The sequence below is a fragment of the Chlamydotis macqueenii genome, chromosome 3, assembly GCF_036417535.1.
Source record: "Chlamydotis macqueenii isolate bChlMac1 chromosome 3, bChlMac1.mat, whole genome shotgun sequence".
Lineage (NCBI taxonomy): Eukaryota > Metazoa > Chordata > Aves > Otidiformes > Otididae > Chlamydotis > Chlamydotis macqueenii.
Window position 1 is genome coordinate 87,877,746 of NC_141558.1, and position 12,549 is coordinate 87,890,294.

The window sequence follows — 12,549 nt, forward strand, 5'->3', positions numbered from 1 at the left end:
CTAATGCAGTTATCACAAAAAAAGAAAGGTTAGTGAGCAACATAACATGACAAATAAGTGTGATTCAATACCTTGCCTCTGACACAGGCCAATACAAGGTGGTTTAGAAGATGGAGCAAAAAGCCCCAGTGGACAATTATGGAACAAACTGCCCTTTCTTCAAACATTTACCTCTCAGATTCAGTTATGTCTGAAAAATACACCTTCTCAACTGAGTTCTTTAGCTAAAGCAAGTCTGAACATTTCCATTTGTAAGTGCTTGATCTTTTCTGAATCCCGCTCAGCTCTTAGCCTCAGTGCTATTATGTGGTAGTGAATTTCCACAGATTAGACATCATGTGAAAATACTTTAAAATCATTATTCAGTTTGATGCCTATCAGTTTCACTCAATTGTGTTCACCTCAACTGAAGAATACATTCCAGCTCTTTCACCTCTGCACAGCAGTCTTCCTCAGGCTTGGCATCCAGCATTGTTGAAAAGCAGAGGAAAACTGAGCCCACCCAAGTGAGGCTTATCCTGCATTCCAACCATCGCAAAGCTATTCTCACACTCCTACATGGCCTTCCACGCCATTTCCTTCCTAAGCATGGCTCCTAGGAGAATACTCTAGAGATGGTGGTTCATGTCATTCCAAACACGAGACAGCCTGCAAACTGCTGCTGTTGGCCCTCTCTGCCTCAGCATATTAGCAATAAGACCATACATGAACGTCCTGACAATGAAGAGAATAATTTTGAGTGTGGAACAAACAAGAGAGCAAAAAAAGAGAAAAGATTAATTTAAGTAAAAAAGATTCATCCAGTTATCTGGCATTACAAGCCATGGAAACAAGCAAATAGCTCCTGGGAAGGAAAGAGAAGAAGGATTCTCAGAGTGCCCACTTGCCTTAAACAAGGCAGGGTCTGCTTCATTTTGAAGTAACAGCTTGGAATATCCTTTTCATCTTTCCTCCACTGAGCTTTACTAAAGCATTCAACACCGTAGTATCCAAGCATCTTATAGACAGCTATGGACTCTTCCTTAAATCCCCAGTAAGATGGACATTAATCGTATTTTGCAACTAAAGAATGAAGAGCAAAAAACCATAATGATCTCAACACGTTCACACAATAAATCTGTGGCAGAAATTAGGTATCCTACATTGCAGTTCAGAATTCCGACCACAGGGTCATCCTTCCCCTGTAAAGTTACTTCAGTTTTAAAAAGTAACATTCTTCGTACTACAGTTACAGACCCAGCCAATCTAGATCTAAGGAAAAGCCCTCAGGTAGAGGAACTGGCAGGGAAACAGGACAGACGATTTCATGCCCTAAGGCATTAGCCCTGTTTGCATAGATTACGCACATAATTCATTTGCAGTCCTGTGTAAAATTAATTTCAGAGAGGATCATATTTACCTGGTTACTAGTGACTTGAAATACACACAGCTAGCACAAATGTCACAAGCACTCACTCTCCCCATAGCTCAAGGTGTCATACAAAAAGGGGACATAGTTCAAACCAAAGCCTTCAAGAAAGGAGACGAACATATCCAGCTGCAGGACCTTAAGTTTACTCGCAAAGCACCAATCAAGTTGAACAGCTAAGAAAATTTGCTCCGTTATGACAATTCCAGTTCCTGACAACCCCAGTCAAAAGAGCAGAGATCAGTCAAAAAGGTGTCAAGCCAAACCCTCGTTTCTTAGCAGAGGAATCCTGCCCCCAATCTCTATCTCATGCAGACCCATTTGAGAACCCTACATGTTATATTTCTCCCAGCAACATGAAAGGCAGAGGGTTATTAGTCATTACTACATTATTCTTATCACACTGTGCTGTAAAAGCTAGGCCCTTACTAAGAAGGACACAACATGGTTAATTCATTATGACCTTACCTCCAGAACTATTTCTTGGAACTACACTGCGGATGTGGTGACACACGGAAATCTCAGAGAGTCCAGTTTTCAGTGGATCCTCTATAAAACACTGCAGACATTTTAACAAGTTAGGGAGCTCACCTTCAGAAAAATCATCAGCCTCTGGGACTCACAAGCATCAAGTCTACTTCAAACAACTACTGAAGAATACAGTTGCATTTTACTGAAACTTGTTTATTTTGCTATTCTTCAAACAGTTTGGTTTTCTTCACTTTTTAAAAAGCACTCTATATGCCACACCAGCTGCCACAAATCCTTTCTCCAAGTCAGCTCTGGCACCATTCACGCCAGTACGTTGACCAAAAATTACTTTTCCTATCTGACTTTATTTGTCCCGCTCTGGGACAAAAAGGGGGCAGACCTGTAAAGGACTATACATCTTTCAAAGCTATTGTCTATTTCCCCTACATACTATGCTATATGCTTGTACTTAGAGTGGATGATAGATACAAGAATCTAGGCTTTGAAAGCTGCAAACAAGTGACTTAGCAGCAGCCAACAAACTACTTGAAACAGACTGGAAAAGAATGCAAGGTCATCTTTGGTTCAGAAAGCTGGCTTAAGGAGGCAACAGGTCTTGGCACGTAACTCATCCCCTCCTGACCCAATGCCTTGTTAATATTAAAGACGAAGATAGCCACAGGCTGCACTTTGGAACTCTGCCGGCCCTGTTGAAACGCATTCTCATGATTTCAGGAGCACTGGCTGCTTGAGAAGGAACGAGAAGCCAAAAGCTCCTGATACCACAGCTAAGACCCACTAGCTTAAATCCTGATTTAACATCCAGAAGCTGAAACACACTGTACGCAAAGCACTCTTGGTATACTTATGCTTTCTGCAGTGATTCACTAAGAAATGAAGAAAAGAGAAAGGAGTTGTACTAAAAGTGATTTGATAAGTAACTGAAAAGTACGATCAAAGGACCAGCTGCTGGGTACCAAATAGCTGCCCCTCTAAACTGGATCTCAACAGTGAGTTCAGGAGATAGGGAGGCCAGAGGTACATCTGCAGCACCTGCCAGGGGATCAGTTAAAATATGTGTGGAAAAAACAATGTGGTGGAGGAAAAACCTAACAGAACAGAGGATCACTAGAGTTATCTAACTTTGGTAAGTATCACAATTATTGCAAGAGCAGGATCATCAGAAAGGATTTCATTGGGATTCTGGCTGGGTAGATCCTTGTGATTATACAGAAAAGACACCTACTTCAGTACTGACAGAACAGACTTTAGACTGCTTCTCTGGATGGTGTGTAAAGAGCACCGGCTTACACCTTTAACTGAACTTTTCTTCCCACGGGCTCTTACTGACTTTTTCAGGGTCACTCCCGTTTCATTGACCTCCCTGGCCTCTCAATTCAGGCCTACTACGATGTAGATAATACCACAGAGAGGGACAGTTTTTCAGGTATGTGGTTCACATATTCTCAAAAAATTCGAGTTGTGGGACCAAAAAAAACACAGTCTGACTCAGCATCATCTCATTCTTGGCCTTCTTACCTGCTGTGTGATGCTTCAAGGATTCATTACTTCCTCTTTTGTAGACCCTTTATCCTTCCTTTATTCCTTCTCTGGATCTGTAAAACAGAGATGCATACCTCTGAAAACCTTTCGCCGGCACAGAACTATCTACATTTGATGGATGATTCTTTTCAGTGGACAACCTCCACCTGGCATCTCTCAGATGTAGGTCATTCTCAGCCTTGCCAGACTTGCATATAATTTGCACACCCTGATGCCTACCAATGCAATCTCCCCCATTAGCACTCAATCCTTTGCTCTGTGCTATGTGCTCAAGCCCAGAGCCAGACGCAGTTCTGTATTCACAGAATACGCAGTTCACCTGTTTTTCTTCAAAGTCCTCCCATATTCCCAGGGGCTGCTCACTAATTCTATAGCAGGAAGCATCCCTTGTACCAGAGAGGGTGTACAGGCTGGTAGAGAATTTCCTATTCCCCCTGCCAGGTTTGGCACCAGATGAGTGCTGCTCCCTCCCTTCCAACTCTGCCTCTGTCAGTTATACTCCGGTTCTTTAACACGCACACACACTGGCCCAGGCTTGTTCTGCTTTGCAGCTCCTACTCCAGCAACGCTCCCTGCACAGATACTGCTTTCTCATCCCCCACACCACCTACCTTTCCATCACACAGACAAGGCTACATTCTGCATGGACCCGGTTTGGCCTGCCGCTTCCGAGCCCACTCTGCTCCCCGCCACAGGTCTCCCGGGAAGGAAAGCTCCCTAATGCCCTGATGGCCGAGGTGGTGACCCTTCCACCCTCCCCCACGGGTCAGGCCCTTCCCTGGAGCCAAGACTGTGGCCATACCACCCTCCCGCACCCGGCCCCCACCTGCCACCCGCCCCGCCCGGCTGATTCCCCCTGTCCACGGTGAGACCGGCCCGGACCCGCTGTCCTCAGGGAAGTCGACACCTCCTCCCGGCCCGGGGCCACACGCGGGGACAGGGAGAGCCCCCCGCTCGCAGGGCGCCGGCCCGAAGCCCGCCTGGGAAGGCCAGCGAGGCCCGGGGGCGCGGGGGGCTTCGCCCGGGCCCGGGCTCCTTCCCCAGCCGGTCGCGTTCCCCGCTCCCCGCCCCCGGGGCCCCAGCCCGGCTCTGACCCGGTCGGGCTCGGCTCCGCCCAGGGTCCCAGTGACTTTGCGGCCGGTTCTGCCTCGGTTCGGCCCCGCCTCGGGCCCGCCCCAAACTTTGCCCCCGCTCGGCCCCGGCCTCACGCTCTCGCCTCAGGCCGCCATTTTGCCGCGGGGCAGGCCGGGTAATCCGGCGGAATCCCCACGCCGCGGCGCAGCTGCGTCATCGGGCAGCACGCGAGGGGGCGGGGCCAGCCGCGGCGGCGGGCGGTGCGTCTGCCCCGTAACCGCGGCAACGCTAGGGGAGCGGCGGGGCGGGGCGGGGCGGGGCGGGGGAGAGGGGCGACGGGGCGAAACCAACGGGGCCGCGCGATGCGGGGGGGGACGGGCAGGACGAGCGATCCCGAGTGCCAGCGACGAGGGGGGGACGGGAGGATGGAGTTCGCCCATCTTTGCCGGGCTGCTGGGGCTCCTTCCCCGACAGAGCCCGTGGAGGGGGCTCCCCCGGTAAGAGCAGGGTCCCGTGAGGCCTCTGCACGGCCCATCAGCCCTCAGGGGAAGGATGCAGAACGCGCCCTTGCGTTTGGGTCTGGAGGCTCCAGCAGCGCAGCCGGGCTGGAGCCCTTGGTCACCTCGCAGGCTGCCTCCGAGGTCACACAGTTGAGAGCAGACCTTGAGAAGGGGCAGCTCAATCCCTGAGTTGATGAAGAAGACAGGGAAAAAAAAAAAAAGTAATGTCATGGCAGTTAGAGCCTGTAGGTGTGCTCAGGACCCCAAGGTGGGCTCACAGTAACTGCAGGTGATGTGCCCTCTTCAGGTCTTTGCCAGCCAGGACAATTCCCTGGGAGCCAGTGTCCAGGATCAGCTCCTTCACCTTCTTACCTGCCTCAGCTTCTGAGAAACATCCCGACAGTCTGAGCCCATCACTAGGGAAGTCTGTTCCCATCCGTGGGGCCAGGTGGAGAAGGAGGGAGAGAGGGAGAGTAGTCAATAGAAAAATCCACCTAAAACCCCCAGGCACAACTGCCTGCTTCTCAAAGGAGAGGGACTGAGGACAGTGTGTACCAGCCCAAGGCAGACAAGAGCTAGTCAGACCTGGACACAATTTGGTAATGTGCTTTGGTGTCTATTTGCAAAATCTTCCATCGTATTGTTCCAGGCTTGGGAATTCAATAAGTCAACACATTTTAATTTTGAACTAAATTGCCCCATTTATTCCACTCTGAGCTCACACAGGTACTTTGTCCATTGCCTCTCATGCCTAGTACATAGACTTAGTCACCTTCTGCTTCCCTTCCCTATTACCTTTTCTTCCACAAACATTTCCTGAATTAATTATTCACATGGTAAATAATGGAGCCTAGTCCAGAGGAAATTTGCATGGCCAAGAAAAGTTCTGATAGTATTTGAATGATGTTCCTCAACGTATGACATTTATGAAGCCTCCAGATTTGTGTTCAGGTAGCACCAGGCTCGCAGCACTGCAAACTCTGCCCAAATGGTCCCCTCTCTTACACAATAAAAGACAGGTGCTCAGCAGGACCCTGCTTCCATGACCTTGGGAATATTGTGCAAAAAAAGTCTGCTGTGCACCCAGCAAGTGCTGTCTGTACTATACCACACGTCAGCCAGGGATATTTCAAGAAAGCCTTCGCTACTTGTGCCCCCATAAATTCTCCAAATCCTCCCTGTGTTGGAATCAGATAACAAGCAGAAGAACAATGGCTCCAAGAATCCAGGCTGCCCATCTGCTCTGCACTTCCAGATTCTTGCTTCCACAGCGCCAGCTGATGAAATTTTCATAGCTGATGAGGTTTCTCATTTCCACCAGGCCTTGCCGCCTTGGAGCCTTCACAGTTGTGGTCTGTTCAGGTTTCTGTGGGTGCGCACTGATGGCAGCAAGGATTAAAGTAATCAGCTTTCTTTTGGTGACCTGTCAGAGTAGGTTTTTCAAGGTTTTTGCAAGTCGAGGTGAAATAAGCCCCGCAGGAAGGAGAGAGTTTGATTTTCAGATGGACTCAGCATTTACTGCTTACATTAAACTCAACTCTTCCTAAAATGAGGTTCCAAGGTCAAACAGCCAAAGGCAGAAAGGAATTGAACTTGGGATGCCTGAACACCAGTCACCTGTTCTGAGCACCAAAACCTACTTCTTCCTCAGATCCCAAAGACCTTGATTCCCAATCCATCTCCCTCTCCCTCCCCTCACACATCCGCTCTGCCTTTTCCTGTATCCGGTATGCTCGGGAGCTGGACTCACTGCTGCCCTGAGCCCAGAGATGTGACATGATGCGGAAGCATGACGTTAGGTTACATTATATTCATTTATATAACACCATTAATACCAAAGCGCTGCTCCCTGCTAAAGCCAGTTGCTCGCTAAAGCCTCTGAAGTTCAATTAACAAGCACCAGGTAATCTAACACTTGACTCCCAATAATCCTTTTATTTTAAGGGGCCTCTGGCGGATGTAAAGCCCTCAGCAAACAGTTCTGGAAGTACATTTGAGATTCTCTCAAATACCAGCTGAATTTATGACCCTTAGTGAAGAGCAGGAAGGAATCTCTTCAAAATATTTTCCAGCTGGCAGCACTTTATATAGACCCCTGTAACTGTATAAAAGGAACCCCTGGAGGTTCCTTTTATACAGTTACAGGGGTCTATATAAAGTGGGAAGGGCAGGTGCCACCCCGTGGAGGGACAAATCCCTCTACAGTGCCTACAGTCTTGGCTGGTGAGGAAGTAGACACCAGATATAATGTCTCCCCACCAGAAGAAGGCAGTGCAGGCTTGGTCCTCTCAAGTTCCCCACCAACTCAGGTCAAGCAGGGAAGATGGCAGGTTCCAGACCACCCTTTGGTGGCTGGCTTGGGGGCTGTCACCTGCCTGAGAGCTGCGTGAAGTCCTATTTCCTCCTGCTTGGATGCTGCAGTCCTGAGGGGACTCTTAGGAAACACTCACCTCCTCTGCTACTTCTCTGACTCCAGCTCCCAGTAGACCTCATCTGGGAAACCCTCAGAGGCAGAATAGGTTTCATGGATGGGCTGAGCCCACCAAAGAAAACCCAAGATATATTTTGAGCAGAGCTTGCAGTCTGAGATATGCCAATACAAGACCCCAACATAAAAAACAACAGCATCTCAGGAACAGTAAGAACAGCAAAGTACAGCCAGTCCGGGACAGCCAAACAAGTCTCTGGATGCAGAGCTGGATGGCCAAACACATCCTGCCAGTATGCCTGCAGTATGCACCTACCAGAAAAATACAAGCAACCAGTAAAACTGTGGTAACAACACCTATATGTATAAGTTAGTCCATCCCACTATGTAAGAGTGAGGGCTGGGCCTCAATTTTAACATGAAGATGCAACCCTCAAAAAAGTCCAGGACTTTTTTCACAAGCAAACACTTTGCTGTCAGGTTCCCCAGCAAGAGCAGCTGAAGAACAGAACTGTGCTGACCCATCCCAACCCAAAGTGCTGGTTTGTCTTATGGGACTGCCTAAAGGCACTCATCGCAGCAGGGATGTAATGGCGATGGGCACTGTATAGAAAGACAAGCAGACACAACATCCTTCCCCCAAGGCTTGAATCTCTGAATCTCTTGATTCTCTCTCAAAACATCTTTGCCAACACAGGATGGAGGATGAAGGCAGAACTGGAGAACAATAGCAGAAAGCCACTGTTGCGGTACCCTGGCTCTTGGCACAGCTCAGTGGTTTCATGCCATCACGGGGTTTGAGCAGAGAGGGATGCACAGCTCACACTGGTATTTCAGAAGTGCGCTCGATGAATACATTGCACATCAACACTTCCCCATTACAATTGCTGCCTATGCATGTTTTGTGTATTTATACACGCGTATGTATAAAAATAGAATAAAATAAATAGATATCAGTGACCCCTACTGGCCATTTCTAACTGGCCATAAAATAGTGCAGTGACAGTTGGCTCTCGCCTCTTGCCCTGTCCCTGGTGCAATCTTCCATCGCAGGGGCAGGGAGCGCAGAGCCTGGTAGCGGTGGATTTGTACTCTCCACACTTGCTTTGTGCCTGCTGCATCACTCCCAGGGGCAGGCAGCAGAAACTGGGGTCTTCTGGCCTCAAGTAGTTGGTTGAGGCATCCCCCTTGTCCCTCTGTGCACCATCAGCTCCACGCCACCCTCACCCAGTGAACCAGTCTCAGCACAGGTGCTTCCAACTCTTACTCAATGTGGTGTTAGGGCTCTGCAAGGTACCAGGTGCCAGGAGCTTATGACCTTATACAGGATATTGTACCAGAAAAAACCTGTTCCAAGCTGGGACTCACTACAGTTACCACTGCTCCCCAGGGTGAACTCTCCATGGGAGGAGCTGCCCCAGCACTGCACAGTTTCTCCTCCCGCAACCTCACCTGAACCCCGCCAACGGTCCCTGTAAAAGCCTTTGCCCAAATGGGTGCTAAATCCAGCATGGGTGCTGCCATGCAACAGAGACTGAAGGGCAGTTGTCCTCCCACGCCAGCGATTTAGGCTGGTGAAGGACTGGAGGGAAACGGGTACTTGCGCCCAAGTGGCAGGATGGCTGCTCCAATGCAAGGCAAACCCCACAGGAAGCAAAGGCTGGAGTCATGGGGTCAGCCTCAGACAGAGACTCAGGGGGCTGTGCTTCCCTTCCCCTTTGTCAAAACTTGTTTAGCTTGTCATGTTAATAAAGTGTTTGAAGTGAACCGAGCTAAAAGTATGTGGAGAGGAAGAGGGGGAATATCTCACCAGAGCACGCAGGGAAGTGGCAGAGGAGTTAGGCGTGATGCTGCCACTCCCTGGCACACAGAGGCAGATAGGGCTTTGTTTGGGTTTGGGGCTGAGCACTCACCCGAGCATGAGGGGAGGTCACTGCATGCTGGGGATGGCACTTTACCAGGGTGCACAAATGGGGAGGAAGGAGCTGATGCCCCAAGCTCTCCGAGGGCAGAGCAGGGACTCACGGGCTCGTTCAGGTAGAGGCACGTGGCGATGTGTCGTCTCCCGAGGAGCCTTTCTGCGTGCCTGGCACGTGTCTCCAGCTCACAGAGACCTTTTCTGCCTTTGTGAGATCTGCAGCACTGCTCTCCCCGCGCTGCTTTCGTTGTTTATAGGGACAGGTTCAGGCAGGCCAGGGAGGAATTACCTTTCCCTAGGACACGCTTGGTGCTTGGCTGAGCGCACTGCTTCCCTGCTTCGCGGGAGCTGCTGAAGGCCAAGGAGCCAGTCAGTCTGCAATTAGCCTCCCTCCGCAACACCCGTCCACATCCCCTGGGGCGGCTAATTACGGACTCCCCTCCTCTGCACCCAGGATTCGCTCAAGCCTTTCTAAGCACAAGCTGTAGTTTCGTGAAATGACCTTGAAATCCACTGCAACAGGCTCTCTTCCCAGGTTGTGCTGCGAACACCAAGATACACCAACCTCCGTAAATACCCAGGAGCAAGCTTGGAGACCAGCACTAAGGAAGCTGAAAACATCTGCTTCTAGAAACTCCCGTTAAATGCTTGTGCGCTTCCGGTGAGATTAAGAGGTTTCATCACTAGAGCTGCCAGCTGGAAAGGGAAAGGGAGAGGGCATGGCTAGAGATGGGCTTCAAAGCACCCGCAGGGGTGTGCCAGCAAAGGGAAAGCCTGGTGGACATCTCTTTCCCGCTCTCGTCCTTCCAGACCGCCTGCCAGCAGTGGGAGGCAGGTGGGGGGAAGCAGGTACAGCCCCTAAAGTCTGTGCGCTTGGTAGAGCCCTGACATTAGCTGTCACACATGCACATGGAGACACAGGGCAAAACAAGATCCTACATCTTCTCAGTGAACTCATGGGAGTTTTTTGAAGGGGGATGACTCAGTCTTTTGATTTGTGGGAGCACAAGGTAAGATGTCTTTTCTCTAGCCACCCTCTATATACAACTCCATCTCTTTCCCTCCCTCTCCAGGTCTAACGCCTTTTGAATCCAGGATTTAATCTTTTTTTTTCTTTTTTTTTTTTTTCCTAGTGGTTCTGTCCTGTTTTGGATAGAAGTACTGAGGGTAGACTCAGGGAATCTGTATCTCAAAATAACGTGTGACTTAAGCTTATTTTTCCAGCTCCTCACAGCAGGTTTGGAGGCTGCCAGGTACTGAACTCAAGTCCCATACAATGACACATGCAGTCTCCTACACTCGGGGGATCTGTTTAAGTCGAGCAGCCTGGCAGCCAGATTTTAGCTAGTCCCAATAGAGCAGCTGCCTGGAGGCCAGTGCAGGGTTCAGACCCCCATCAGGAAGCAGCAGCCCTGATGATGAGGGAATCCCTGGAGCTGGCTCAGAGCGGAGGAGAGGCAAGCTGGTGGTCAGAGGCTTGGAGGGAGGCTGACGCTTGGCTCTGAACACCCGGGAATCCCCTTTCCAGGACATCTCACAGGCACCACCGGAACATCCATACAGTCCATCCCCCCTCAGCCTTGGTTGTATGGATGGTGCCTCCTCATGCCCAGCATCCTTCCCCTCCCAGGGCCAGGTCCGCATGGCTCAGGGGAAGGTACAAGCATTACTCTGAGCGAAATTACTGAAGAACCTACCCTCGTGGAAAGCTGCTTCTTACTCCATGGCCTGGGGCTCACCTTCAGTGCCCTGGAGCAAGAGGGTTTACAGTTCTTCGGAGTTCGTTCCTATTTATTCTCACTATCTGTATAAATGGCTTGTCATTTTTAAAACAAATGCCTTTTTTGTTACCTAGCGGCAATGAGTTCCCCGGATCATCAATGTTTAGGAAAAAGGTGATCCTTCCCGTCATTTGGTTTGACTGCACTTATTTCTGATTTTGCCATGTGTCCTGGCAGGCTGCAAAGGATGCAAATAAAAGAGGCTCATGCCCAGTCTCGGCAGTGTTCCCAGGGACTCTGGGGTCATGGGGAATGTGACACAGGGCTTGGGCGGTATTCCTGGAGGCTTTGGGAAAACACACTGCGGGGTAGCCCAGGGTGGCTACCCTTAACGCAGTACTGAAACAGAGGAGGGTGAATCCCTGAGCAGCTCCCATACTCTGAGGCACCCCTTGCAGAGCCACCAGGCTAAGGGAATTAGGTACTTCCCTCCCCAGTGCTGTTTCTGGTGGCTGACCTAGGAAAGTTGGATGGGCTTTTGCCACCAGAGAGATAAACTTAGCACAAAGTGACACAGGATGTATTCAACAAGACACAGCTTGGGCTTTTCTCCATCGGTCCCCAGCTCTGCCGCCAGTCCCACTGTTCAGTGTATGCATGGTCATCTGTCAACCTGGCCATGCTCCGCAGAGTGGCAAATCATTGAGATGGTGCAAATTGGCAGGGAAGAGCCAGGAAGTTTTCCACCTTCGACCTTCACCCTCTCGCTGCCTCTCTCACCCACCCCCTCCACTTTCCCACTGCAGGCACAAACACCTACTGCCCATGGAAGCTATTCCTAAGCAATCCCGGGCATCTGGGGAATGAGGCTCTGAACAAATATCGGAGCGTCTGTGTGTAGTGAGAGCGCGTGCGCACACACGCACGCACGCACAGCCACGGTGCTGCTGCAGAGTCAAATATAGACCTTGGGGAAGGGGGAACAATGGCTGGGGTTGGGTTACATGGCTGCAGGGCCAGCGAGCTGCTGATTGTTGTGGGCTGGGGTGGAATGGGAAAAGCAAGGGGGGTGGGATGGGGGAGAACATTTGTTTTTACCCAGAGACCCCGGGCTGGTGCTGTGTGTAAGGCGGAGAGGGTGACCCGGAGTGAGAGCTGCGGGAGAGGATGATCATTTGAGTTGGCAGCTTGGAGGTGTTTGCCATCTTTCTCCAGCTGGTTTGTGCTGCTCCTCTGCCTCCCTCGAGGGATTAGAGTGGGCAGAAAGGGGTGAGTTTCTCCAGGCTTCTGCACGGGAAAGAGTTTCTTTCTCTCCTTGCTCCGTGGAAGGCTCCTGGGTGGAGGAGAAGAGGAGACATCACTTGTTCCTGCAGCCCAGCATCTGCTCCTCACCCCTGATGTCCGGCTGCCTCCAAGGTGCAGGTTCCAGGTGCTGGAAGAAAAGGAAGCAGCTCCAGCTGGTTTTG

The 12,549-nt window shown here is 50.4% G+C and overlaps 1 protein-coding gene across 3 annotated transcripts in view; it reads right to left on the reverse strand.

Annotated features, from left to right (window-relative positions):
• TJAP1 (tight junction associated protein 1) overlaps nucleotides 1-4,663 on the reverse strand; it is a 40,178-nt gene extending 35,515 nt beyond the window's left edge. For all 3 annotated transcript variants that reach the window (XM_086744524.1, XM_086744522.1, XM_086744521.1), the window contains exons 1-2: nucleotides 4,537-4,663; nucleotides 3,419-3,495 (exon numbers count right to left, since the gene is read on the reverse strand). The gene's annotated coding sequence lies outside the window, so the exon portion shown is untranslated. The remainder of the gene's footprint in view (nucleotides 1-3,418; nucleotides 3,496-4,536) is intronic.
• Nucleotides 4,664-12,549: the final 7,886 nt, after the last annotated feature.